Genomic DNA, 13,705 nt, shown 5'->3' with positions numbered 1-13,705 from the left:
AAGAAAAAAGTAAAAAAAACAAAACAAACAAACCCTGTTAATTACAGTCTAGTAACCATTAGCAGTTTATTTACACTCAAATATGTTACTGCATATCAGGTTGATCAAGAACAGTAATGGTATAAATTGCAGTGTATGGGATGTTGCATAAACGTCCAGTGTTGGTTGATATGCAAGTAAAACAACAAAATCCATGAATATATAAGAGAACAACGTTTGAATAGCTGTCCACTGTAGTGACCACTATGCATGAAAGGGTTAAAGGTCCAGTGTGTTACATTTAGTAGGATTTAGGATAGAACTGTAGACAAAGAATATAACATTTAGAATTCTGGTATCATGAGTGTAAGATTATCACAATGAACCTCATCAGTGGAGTTTCTACAATAGCTGTTTCCATAATATAGAGTTACAGTGTTAACTTGATCAATAGTCTCTATGGTATGATGCTAACCAACATTAGCTTGGTTAGCAAATAGAGGTTAGCAAAAAAAAAAAAAAGAAAATAAAAAAAATTAAACATTATTTATGTTTTTCTTGTTAAGTTTAGCTAATACTTGATGATCTTTTGAGGTTGAATAAATACTGTCTGTCATGAAAGGTTTGGCTTTTTTACATGAAACAATTGTGTCGATAGGAAACTGCATCATGTAACAGCTTTTTCAGATACATTTTTTAAATTATTTAGAGTTATTTGTTTGTTTATTTTTTTAATAGAATGTCCTTTACATTGGACAGCATTTTTTAAGTAAAACTGTGAAACTTTAGTCCCCTACAGAGAACAAAAATGCAGTGCTGGGTCCTAAGAGGATATTAAAAAAAGACCACTAGACTGGTTTCACATGTTTTGCATTGGTTGCTATGAACTATGGGCTAAGCTAATGAATGCTAGCTTGTGTGTTAGCTTAGAGCAACTGAGGGAGTTTTAATTGATATTCATTACGTTTTCGCTAATATTTCAGTGCGATTTTTATGGCCGTCATAAGAAAGGCTGAGGGAACTTCACAGGTGGCTGCCACTAAAGGTTATTATATTTGTCCATTCCTTCTTCAATGGAGGATATGAAGCTGTTGTACTGCTCTGTTTACAGTCACCACACTGCTTTGACAACAATATCACTTTTACTCTGCAGAACTTCTAGAATTTCTCGTCAACCACTGCCTTCACCAGAGTGTTTGTGTCTCTTTGGCTTTTCACCCTAAGGTGTTTTCGGTGTTATCACAGATATCCAAAATTAACAGTTATGAAGAAGCACAAAAACATGGCTAGAGGAGCTGTTTCCATAATATAGAGTTACAGTGTTAGCTTGATCAACAGTCTCTATGGTATGATGCTAACCAACATTAGCTTGGTTAGCAAATAGAGGTTAGCAAAAATAAATAAATAAATAAATAATAATTAAAAAAAAAAAAAAAAATAACGTTTTTGTTGTTAAGTTTAGCTAATACTTGATGATCTTTTGAGGCTGAATAAATACTGTCTGTCATGAAAGGTTTGTCTTTTTTACATGAAACAATTGTGTCGATAGGAAACTGCATCATGTAACAGCTTTTTCAGATACATTTTTTAAATTATTTAGAGTTATTTGTTTGTTTATTTTTTTAATCGAATGTCCTTTACAATGGACAGCATTTTTTAAGTAAAACTGTGAAACTTTAGTCCCCTATAGAGAACAAAAATGCAGTGCTGGGTCCTAAGAGGATATTAAAAAAAGACCACTAGACTGGTTTCACATGTTTTGCATTGGTTGCTATGAACTATGGGCTAAGCTAATGAATGCTAGCTTGTGTGTTAGCTTAGAGCAACTGAGGGAGTTTTAATTGATATTCATTACGTTTTCGCTAATATTTCAGTGCGATTTTTATGGCCGTCATAAGAAAGGCTGAGGGAACTTCACAGGTGGCTGCCACTAAAGGTTATTATATTTGTCCATTCCTTCTTCAATGGAGGATATGAAGCTGTTGTACTGCTCTGTTTACAGTCACCACACTGCTTTGACAACAATATCACTTTTACTCTGCAGAACTTCTAGAATTTCTCGTCAACCACTGCCTTCACCAGAGTGTTTGTGTCTCTTTGGCTTTTCACCCTAAGGTGTTTTCGGTGTTATCACAGATATCCAAAATTAACAGTTATGAAGAAGCACAAAAACATGGCTAGAGGAGCTGTTTCCATAATATAGAGTTACAGTGTTAGCTTGATCAACAGTCTCTATGGTATGATGCTAACCAACATTAGCTTGGTTAGCAAATAGAGGTTAGCAAAAATAAATAAATAAATAAATAATAATTTAAAAAAAAAAAAAAAAATACGTTTTTGTTGTTAAGTTTAGCTAATACTTGATGATCTTTTGAGGCTGAATAAATACTGTCTGTCATGAAAGGTTTGTCTTTTTTACATGAAACAATTGTGTCGATTGGAAACTGCATAATGGAACAGCTTTTTCAGATACATTTTTTAAATTTTTTAGATTTATTTGTCAATTTTTTTAATAGAATGTCCTTTACAGTGGACAGCATTTTTCACGTAAAACTGTGAAACTTTAGTCCCCTACAGAGGACAAAAATGCAGTGCTGGGTCAATAGACTGGTTTAACATGTTTTTTATTGGTTGCTAAGAACTGTGGGCTCAGCTAACGAATGCTAGTTTGTGTCTTAGCTTAGAGCAACTGAGGGAGTTTTAATTGATATTCATTACATTTTCGCTGATATTTCAGTGCTATTATTATTATTACCTTGTGTTTTCATTGGGGTTTGTCTGTTTTTTTTGTTTGTTTGCTTATTTGTTTGTGTGTTTGTCTGTCTGTTAGCAAGATGACTCAAAAAGTTATTGATGGATTTTGATGAAATTTTCAGGAAATGTTGACACTGGCGCAAGGAACAAATTAAATTTTAGTTCTCCAAGAGCTTTTCTAGTTATTACTAGCTATTACTGTTCCAGAAATGATATATTATTTCCTTACATCCTCAAACTAAAATATAAATAACATACTGTTTTCAGTCTATGTGCTCCTGGTCAGTAAGGAGCCTCAGTCAGTCTTTAAGTATCTAAGTATCTATCTAAGTCTTTAAGTCTTTAAGTAACTGTGTTCTGCAAGGTAAAATGATATATTTGAGTTTCCCGTTGGAAAGCGCCAAAGGAAAAATGTCTAAATAGATGATACATTTAGGTGTTTAAAATGTTTCACCGCAGCTTCCGTCCACCTGATTCTGAAAATTATAGGAAAACCAACCATCATCGAAAGTGACTGTGTATAAGTACCTCATACAATCCCACTTCAGAAAACTCTAAATTATCGCTAAAATTAGAAACACTTTGAATGCAGATTTCCTTACACCCCCTCTGACAGCTGCATTAATGCCCGTTCTGTCTGTGTGTGTGTGTGTGTGTTTGTGTGGGGTGACTGATGATCAGGTGAAATGGTCTGCATTATCAGTGAGCTGTGAATCGAGCAGACTGACGCCACAGAGGGAAAAAAAAACAACTGTGTTTGTGGAAGCTCTACACGCATACAGACAAATGCACAATTAGAAAAACACATGAGCGTAATTCTGACAGGCATCTCGACGTGCGTAAACAGTGTGAGTGCACACGGCGGTACGTACAGGTCCGTAGAACATCGTCGTTTTGTGATGCGCGTTGTATCTTGTCAGAGTTGAATTTCATGTTTCCGCATGGCCAATTAGACCGCCGCTTCTTTACAGTCTCTTGTCTTTTTGCATAAGCTACGGCGGCGTCTGCAAACAGTGTGGAGCTGATGCAGAAAAGTCCAGCTTATGCAAAGGCTACATGGGAAGGCTATTGTGTACAGTGTAGCTCCCAGCTTATATGAGTTTACAGTGTCAAACAAAGCACTCTATTGTACTTGAAAGCACCATTAGCACCTTGTTCTGGCGTATATATATGTCCTTTAAATATTTACATGCATGTGGGATGGCGACCCAGTGAATGTGATTTGCTGTGAGAGCTTCCATTGTGCATTTATGGTCAATCACATTCACGCACTTACCTAAAGGCCAACCCTGTCCTTATTATTTATCTTCCTGTGTGACCACTGATAATGCTATTCATGGAAAAAGCAATGGTCAGAAATGCCACCGAAAATGGACACATTTCTGGAATGTCAAATGTTATTGATTCAAAGGAGCTATCATAGCATTTTAACATCAGAAAATCCATACGGCATTGATTCGGAGACATTAGTACGACTACTGTAAACAAGCGCGACCGCTGATGATTGGCCGCCTATGTTCGGAATTCAGGCCCGACCGCATTAGCATCTAATACAGCAACATTTCACCGCAAGAATCAATTTGTTTCAAATGACCGGCCTTGAATACCAGATTCACTTAAGGCGGCCTTACACTGTGCGAGTTTAGAGACGATTTCTCACTCGTGCGACTCTTTCTGGGATCGGGCCCGATGTGCCTCTGATCGTGTGTCGTGCTTCGTGCAGTGTACATGGGGTAAAGAGAAGCGATTAGCTCCTCACGACCACCTCACGACCAGCAATCGTGTGTTCGCAAGGAAAACGGAGCTGTTTGAAATCCTGCTCGCTCCTCGTGAGTGTATTGTACTGTCAAAGCAGTGACACGAGCCGATGTGCCTCAAATTCTCACACTGTGCATGCGCGAACACAGACGTGTACAGTAGCGTACAAGCTAACAGTAGCTGGCTGTTGTCCTAGCGCAGTTTGGCTGTTGCAGCTTATCTCTAGTTCCTGCTGTAGGATGACAGCCCATACTGTCCACGTCTGGACAACCAATGCCTGCACCGAACACATCGCTGTCTTTTCTTCTTTTTTGATTCCTCACAGATAATGGCACATATTACCAAAGCAGCTCATTGGTTTTCGTTTAGCACTACCATTTGGTGGCTCACGCCAATACACAATCGTCTATGCACTTTTACGGATTCCTTGGTATTTTAACGTTGTATTTCCGGATACAACACTCGAATGTGTGGTGCGTCCTGTGGTGTATGGTCCTACAGTGTGATCAGTCAGGTCGCATACGAGCATCGGCCCGTACAGTGTGAGAACGGGAATCGTGAGCCTGACTGTACAACTGATTCACACAGTTTGAGATGGAGCTGCGTGCAACGATCGAAATAATCGCACAATGTATGGCCGCCTTTATAAGATGAAGTAACGAGCACAAACTTTTATGTATTATTTCAGTTGCGATACTCGTGTTTGGCAGTTGACCGATAGGAAAATGTTGATTCCAAACGTTATATTACCTGTTTTATGAGCACTTCTAACGATAATTAATTGTATATCCTTCTAAAATTTCTATTAAATAGCAACTGCAAGTACATTTTGTTAAAAAATAAAATTAAAAATCCGCTTGTAGTGTGGTGTAGTCTTCTCTCATCCTTAAACAATTTATCCAAAAGAACATATCTGTTGGGTTAAATCACCACTTGTAGTTTAATCGATTGCAACCAAATCTTTAGGGATTGGTGTTATTGAATTTTTTTAAAGGGATGTATTTTTGAAGTTGCCTTTTTTTTTTCTTTTTTTTTTCTGTGAGCTAATGGTGAGCTAATGCAATCAGGAGCTACAACCAGAAAATCAGTGGGAGAATGCTAAATATATAAATAAATAAATAAATAAATATATATATATATATATATATATATATATATATATATATATATATAATAGGGCTTTCAAAATTAAAGCATTAACGCCTATTAATCCATCATTATGATTAATCTAAAAAATTTCTTTTAATGCAGTTAACCCTGTTGGCCTTCTGGATGGAAATATGAGGACAAAAAAACCAAGACAGAACAGTTGTTTCAAGTTGTTTTGTTGAAATTGTTAAAGGTGTTTAATCCGTTCATGCATGAATTATGAAAACCTTAATCAAGATTTTTTTCCTGTATGTTTTTATTCCTCTTTAGGCATGAAAAAAAACAAAAAACAAAAAAAAACACTGATTGAAAATTTTTTTTATGAACCTATTTTTCATGGAATTGAAAAAATATCTACTCAGTTGGACACCTGTAATATGTATTTACTAATATTCTGCGTGAAAACTGTGAAACAAATTATTTTAATGCTGCTAATCTGATGTTTTGTCACATTTTAACATAGTCTAATATTAGTTATTACTTTATGGAGATAGTATGTAAAAAAAAAAAAAAAAAAAAGAAAAAAAAAACCCTTTTTGTTTTAAAAAAAAAAAAAAGTTAATTACAGTCTAATAACAATAACAAGGCACTGACTTACACTCAAATGTTACTGCAGATCAGGTTTATCAAGAACAGCTAAGTTACAGCACTGGTATGTCCGCTTTATTGGCTGATATGGAACTAAAACAATAAAATCCATGAATATATAAGATAACTGCTTTGAATAGCTGTCTTTTTTTGTCTTTTTTTTTGTTATTTGTAAGTAATTTTTAGGGGAGGTGTTGTTGTTATTACCTCCGCCAAGGAGGTTATGTTTTTGCCAGGGTTTGTTTGTTTGTCTGTTTGTCTGTCCGTTAGTGTGCAACATAACTCAAAAAGTTATGGACAGATTTTGATGAAATTTTCAGGGTTTGTTGGAAATGGGATAAGGAAGAAATGATTAAATTTTGGTGGTGATCGGGGGTGGGGGGGCCCACGGGGGGGCCCATTTCCAACAAACCCTGAAAATTTCATCACAATCTGTCCATAACTTTTTGAGTTATGTTGCACACTAACGGACAGACAAACAGACAAACAAACAAACCCTGGCAAAAACATAACCTCCTTGGTGTTGGGGGGCCCACGGAGGGGGGCACTGATCTGCCTTGGCGGAGGTCTGCGCTCTCCGAGTGCTTCTAGTTGTTATTGCTATTTTTTTTTTTTATATCAGTATTTCATTATTTTTATTATTTTACCAGTAACTTATACGATTTTTACTAAATGCTGCTGACAGTCGAGGATCTGAGTACAATATTTCATTTCGGTGTATTTTTACATGCTGAAATGACAAATAAACTTGAATCTGAATCTGTCCACTGTTGTGACCACTATAATAATAATAATAATAATGGATTGGATTTATATAGCGCCTTTCTAGACACCCAAAGCGCTTTACATTATTAACCCATTATTCATTCGCTCTCACATTCACACTCTAGTGGTGGTAAACTACATTTGTAGCCACAGCTGCCCTGGGACAGGCTGACAGAAGTGTGCATGAAAGGGTTAATAAACACGTTTAGTGCATATACATTCCCTTCTTTCTTGAGTCTGTTTGCTCATGCAAAATGAAACGTGATTAATATAGATAAAAATGAATGATATTTAATTGTAATTTGTTGAAATTAATCAACAGCAACCCTGTGATTAATCTGATTAAAAATTGTAATCATTTGACAGCACTATTATATACTAGACTCCCTGAAAAACATATTTGGTTTGTTTGTTTAAGCAAAGGCCATCCAATCTGGCTCCAATGTGCACACCGTGGATATGCAAGGACAGGCACTAGAACATGAAGGAAGCTTTTGAACAAATGAATAAATCTTCTGAATCAATTGATTCCAATGAGTAGTAAGACTGAAAAGAACCAAAAGCATTTTCCATCAGTAATTTGACAAAAACAAAGAGGTGAATCCTTCAGCTACAAATTATGTTTCATCAGAATGTACTATGGCAACTGATTATGATACTTTAAAAAAACATACTGGAGTTCCAGTTTAGTCAAATATAAATGTGTTTTGTGTGAGACAAGGTTCCTCATTTATTGCCCATTTCTTTCAGTTAATAATGCAGTCCACTAGAGCAGCCCTGAGTTATATTAGTTCTTATGAAAGTTATTCAGGTTTTAGTGAAACTAATTAAATAGTACTAATAGTATTTATGCAAAAAAGTTGAACTTTTGGTGGTTTTGACGGCCAGTGATTATGATGCTGCTGAAAATGTATTGTTTCCAATATTAGAAACACTTGTTATAATGCAGTGGTTCCCAACCTTTTTTGGCACCCGACACCATTTTAACATCACAAATTTCTGGCGACCCCAGTCATTTTTTTTTTTTTTTCTTTTTGCTAAAATTCATTTGTTTTTGGTCATTTGTTTTTAGTTGCTATACTAAATGTTAATTTTAGATGACTTTTAGTCTATATAATATATATTATTATGGACGGAGGAAGAAAAGCCAGGTGTAGATTACTGCACAAAGTGTGAATTTTATTTTCCTTGGTCAGGATATGTACAGTCAGTCCAGCTTGGATTTACAAGGCTGACAATTAATACTGAACAAACAAGAACTCAAACTATGAATTATGAAAGAGCTGCAGCATCTGAAACTGACCACAATGAACATTTGACAGATAAACAGTACCACAGTGCTTCAGTTTCAGCTTCACAGTTTGTCATGTCTTTTATGGATTGTGATCGTCTCTCTCAACTCACCATATATTTTGTATTAGTAAGTTTTTATTTTTATCAATTACTAGAAATTTCAGGCGACCTATTTTGAATTCCAGGTGACCCCAAGTGGTTGAAAAACACTGTAATAGTATGTCCACTTCTGTGCAAACCAAAGCCCGTCAAAATGCCACGATATTATTTGAGTGGTATATTTTGCCAACTAAAACGAACAGACAACACAGTATAATCATTTTGCGCTGTGACGTGGACTGGCAAAAAGTTTGTCTCACATTACAATTGTATGTGTTATTTTATGTGTAACAGGTATACTTCCAGTGAAGCTAATTTGGAAAAAATCACAACAATATGCCTGGATATTTTTAAGAGTAAAGTGATTCTAATACTGAAAAAAATATGGATTATAAACCATCTAAACTCTTAAATCAACTCAACCCTACATCAGTAATCTGCTAAATTTTGTTGATTTGCTTTATTTCACAGATGACAGGAAAAAACAAATCTGTCAGAGCACCAATTAGCACTGTCAGTCAAATCTGAAACACAAACATGGTTTGTGTTTTGAAACAAAATCCTTTTTAGGCCTCCAATTGGCAGATATCCAGATCAACCAAACTGGGAGCAGTTTGTGAGTTTTTACGAACAGTTTGTTTGTCCAAGTCAAAGTTAATGGCAAATTCTGTCGGTCTGGGAGGAAAGAAGGAAACGCTTCCAAAAAAAATGATGGCAATTTGGTTGGTATTTGGCTTTATATTCAGTGTTGCTCTACAATCTGGTAAATAATTGGATTGTCTAATTTTCTTAAATATGAGGACAGCCCAAAATATATCAGTTTATGTTATTTCAGCAGAAAACAAATCTGAGAATATAAACGGTTTTGTCCGTCTGAAAATTTAAACTCGCTAAAAAGAATTGAAACTTCTGACAAGAAAAGTGATATTTCAAAATATCACAAAAAAACAGTAGTTTCTTTCTTTATTTTTGTTTGTTTTTGGACATTTTGATAAAATTGCAGGTATCAAACCTCCCAAGATCATAATCCAGACCCAACCTTAGAACCTCAGTCCTACAAGATATGTGAACTTATTTCAGTTAGTTCTTGTGTAAAGCTTTTTTTTTTTTTTTTTTTTTTGTGCACATTTTCAACTTTCAGACCAATTACAGGAAGTTAAAACAGTCTATTTTCAAGCATTAAACTAAAGACAAAGAGGAAGAAGTGGAAAAAGACAAAATGAGCTGAAGGAGGTCTGGTTTCGACTTGCTCGATATGTAAAGTGTCATGAGATAGCTTTTGTTATGATTTGGCGCTATATAAATAAAATTTGATTGATTAATTGGTTGGTTGGTTGGTTGGTTGGTTGATTGAGATAGAGGTCAGATTTTTAAAGGCCAATATGACAGTAATAGTTTGGAGTTTGGATGAGAGTTAATCTGCTGCTATCATTCTCACCCCTCCCCCTGTTAAAAATAAGTTAATTAATGATGAACTGCATAATTATTAATAATAAATCTAAATGGTGGAACTTCCAACTCAAAGTAATGAATCACTATATGAGGAAACAAATATCAAACTAAAAAAAAAAAAAATCGAAGTGGGAGCCATTTAAAAAAAAAAAAATGTATATATTTATGTTTTTTGTTTATGTGTTAACCTTTGAGTTTTTATTTTCCTATTATTTTCTAGTTATATGAGTAATATTACTATTAATATTATTCCTGCTCGTACCAATAGTTAGTCAAATGCAATAATGATGTAAGGAAATTAATGGATTTATCTCTAATTCCACTAATTTGCAATAAAAAAAAATTGTAATATAAAACCAAAACTTATCAGAATAAAAGCATAAAATGTACCAGAAAACATGAACCTCGGTCTGGACTTGAGTGTGAAAAGGTCTCTAAGATTAACGTCATTGAAAAGAGATTGAAATTAATCTTTTATTCACCTTTAAGAGTTATTACAAGGCCTTAGAAATACTTTTGATAACTTAATTTCTAAAGTTTTCCTTCGGTAGACACTAGTTTGACTACGTGTTGAGAATTTTTCTGGGATTTAAGCGCAGCTATAAAGTACAGATCACATTTTTTTTTGATATTGGACCTGCAGTAATATTGCGAAACACCTATTGTACAAATCCCGTTTTTCTTTTTTTTTTTTTTTCCTCATGTATTTCTCACTGTGTACTTGCTGATTGTCTAAGCCGCGCTGAAACAGGCTTTTCATAGCTATTGATTTTTTCCCCCCTGTAAAATTAAATGGCATGGCTGTGTTTCTACCAGTAACAGTCATATCGCTGCAGGGGCTTTTTTTTTTTTTGTTTTTTTTTTGGAGGGGAGCGCCGGGCCCACTCTGTTGGGGCTCAGGGGATACATTGCCATCATGGCTGCCTGCAGGTGGCATGTTGGATTGATGGCGACTGCTTAGGGTCATTGGATTACAGAGTTTTTATGGCGCTCAACAATCAGCCGCAGCTGTAGCGCCGCGTTCGCTGCGGGGATCGGCGAGCGAGGAAGGGGAAGGGGGCCCACTCTGCTTTGAGGAAAATGGAGGAGGTCATAAATCTGATGTGGGTTGGAAAAAAAAAAAAAAAAAAAAGGTGCGTTTAGCCCGTGACAGATTGTTTACCCGGGCATGATCGTGCAAATGAATAATGGTTAATCACGGCCTTTCCGGTCTTATTATTACACTGCTGGTTCAGACTGGATGGGCTTTGTAGGTGCAATGAGATGCAGATGAAGAGATGATTAGAGCCATTAGATTGATGGACTACACATGGAGCAGGTAATCACCTTTCTTGATTTAAGAAAAAAAAAAAAAAAAAAAGGACATTTTGAGTGCGCTCTTCCTTTCCCTTCCCTTCTCCAGTCCTCACAGTCGTCGTGCACCTGTGAGTATGAACCAACGGGCTGTGTTTAGCCTGAATGGAGGAGGAACAGATGTGGAGCTGTGATGCAGATGGGATGGGGCATGGCTGCGCTGTAATCCTCAGTTTACTCTGCATCTCTGGACCCCAGCGGGCAGTAAACGATTAGCTGCTTTGAGCGTTTGTCTAATCTGTGAGCTGTCATCCACATTTGGTGTACTGCAGTTTGCAGTTTGTTCGCCAAATGAACTGTTTTCTGACAGTTGTTGGACTTGCGTTTAGTTCTTTTCGTGCGCCGAGAGCCTCACACGTGCATGTTTTGTGTAAATGTATGTGTATAAGAGCTCTCAAAATGTAAGAAAAAGAAAAATGTTTGACTATTTTATGATTTCAATTGAAAAATCAAGGCCGCATTGCGCTTTTTTTTTTTTCTCCTCCATTATTGTGCAAAACCCACACTAGTGTATTCATTATAACATGAATCTGTATTTATGGACTTCACTGACCACATTAACGTCCTTCATCAGTGTGAAATCACCCATCTCTTGTCACAAGTGCTGTATGCATTTGAAAGGAAACTAAAACAGGCTTAGTATTAGTAAAAAAAATAAGTCTTTAACCTAGTGGTTCCAAACCGGTTTTGTCTCCTGACCCCATTTTAACATCACAAATTTCCGGCGACCCCAGACATTCAAAACTGAGACTTTTGGGTTTTTTTTGCTGAAATTAATTTGTTTTTGATCATGTAATAGTTTGCTATACTATGTTGCAAATAAACGTTAATTTTAGACGACATTTAGTCTATATAATGTATATTATTATGGATGGAGGCACTAAAGCCAGGTGTAGATTACTGCACAAAGTGAGACGATTAGCGAAACGATTAGCTGTTAGCAGTGTGTTCGCCAAATGAACTGTTTTCTGACAGTTGTTGGACTTGCGTTTAGTTCTTTTCGTGTGCCGAGAGCCTCACACGTGCATGTTTTGTGTAAATGTATGGGTATAAGAAGACTCAAAATGTAAGAAAAAGAAAAATGTTTGACTATTTTATGATTTCAATTGAAAAATCAAGGCCGCAATGTGCTTTTTTTTTTTTTTCTCCTCCATTATTGTGCGAAACCCACACTAGTGTATTCATTATAACATGAATCTGTATTTATAGACTTAACTGACCACATTAACGTCCTTCATCAGTGTGAAATCACCCATCTCTTGTCACAAATGCTGTATGCATTTGAAAGGAAACTAAAACAGGCTTAGTATTAGTAAAAAAAATAAGTCTTTAACCTAGTGGTTCCAAACCGTTTTTGTCTCCTGACCCCATTTTAACATCACAAATTTCCAGCGACCTCAGACATTCAAAACCAAGACATGTTTTTTTTTTTTTTTCTGAAATTAATTTGTTTTTGATCATGTAATTGTTTGCTATACTATGTTGCAAATAAACATTAATTTTAGACGACATTTAGTCTATATAATGTATATTATTATGGATGGAGGCAGTAAAGCCAGGTGTAGATTACTGCACAAAGTGAAACGATTAGCGAAACGATTAGCTGCTTTGAGCGTTTGTCTAATCTGTGAGCTGTCGTCCACATTTGGTGCACTACAATTTGCAGTTTTTTCGCCAAATGAACTGTTTTCTGACAGTTGTTGGACTTGTGTTTAGTTCTTTTCGTGCGTCGAGAGCCTCACACGTGCATGTTTTGTGTAAATGTACATGTATAAGAAGTCTCAAACTGTGAGAAAAAAATAGTCAGATATTTTTTCTGTGATTTCAATTGAATAATCAAGGCCGCATTGCGCTTTTTTTTTTTTTCTCCTCCGTTATTGTGCGAAACCCACACTAGTGTATTCATTATAACATGAATCTGTATTTATGGACTTAACTGACCACATTAACGTCCTTCATCATTGTGAAATCACCCATCTCTTGTCACAAGTGCTGTATGCATTTGAAAGGAAACTAAAACAGGCTTAGCACTTGTAAAAAAAAAAAAAAAAAATCATCATGAACTAAGTGTTTAACCCAAAAAGACCCAAACAGCCGCCAGCAACCAAAAGCATCACCTGATATAAACTGTTAATAACTTCTGAACCACTAATCCTATCAATAAATTCAACTAATTGGTGTAAAATGCAGTTTTTCATCTTTTCATGGTCATCAGATATGACCTATTTAGATGTTTAGAGGCTTCGTAGTTACCGTGGAAACATCGTCATTTTCCATAACATTGATTCACCAGTAAAACCCATGGAGTCAATGACAGTAGTCGCTTTTCCATTGTGCAAAACTTTACCGATATTTACTATATGTTGAAAAAACAGAAGTGCGTAATGTTTTTTCCATTAAATCACAAATGCGATGATTGGTTTATTTATTATCGCGAGATGACACGAGAAGTCATTCCATAAACATGGCGATGAACGTAAATATGGTGTTGATTTACAGATATATTCATTATTAT

The 13,705-nt window shown here is 35.7% G+C and overlaps 1 protein-coding gene across 1 annotated transcript in view; it reads right to left on the bottom strand.

Moving 5' to 3' along the window:
• LOC115435523 (glutamate receptor ionotropic, kainate 2) overlaps positions 1-13,705 on the bottom strand; it is a 756,602-nt gene that overhangs the window by 19,306 nt on the left and 723,591 nt on the right. The window lies entirely within an intron of this gene.

This window comes from Sphaeramia orbicularis, chromosome 16 (assembly GCF_902148855.1).
Source record: "Sphaeramia orbicularis chromosome 16, fSphaOr1.1, whole genome shotgun sequence".
Lineage (NCBI taxonomy): Eukaryota > Metazoa > Chordata > Actinopteri > Kurtiformes > Apogonidae > Sphaeramia > Sphaeramia orbicularis.
The sequence above is the reverse complement of the archived record's forward strand: the minus strand, read 5'-3'. Positions and strand labels throughout refer to the sequence as shown.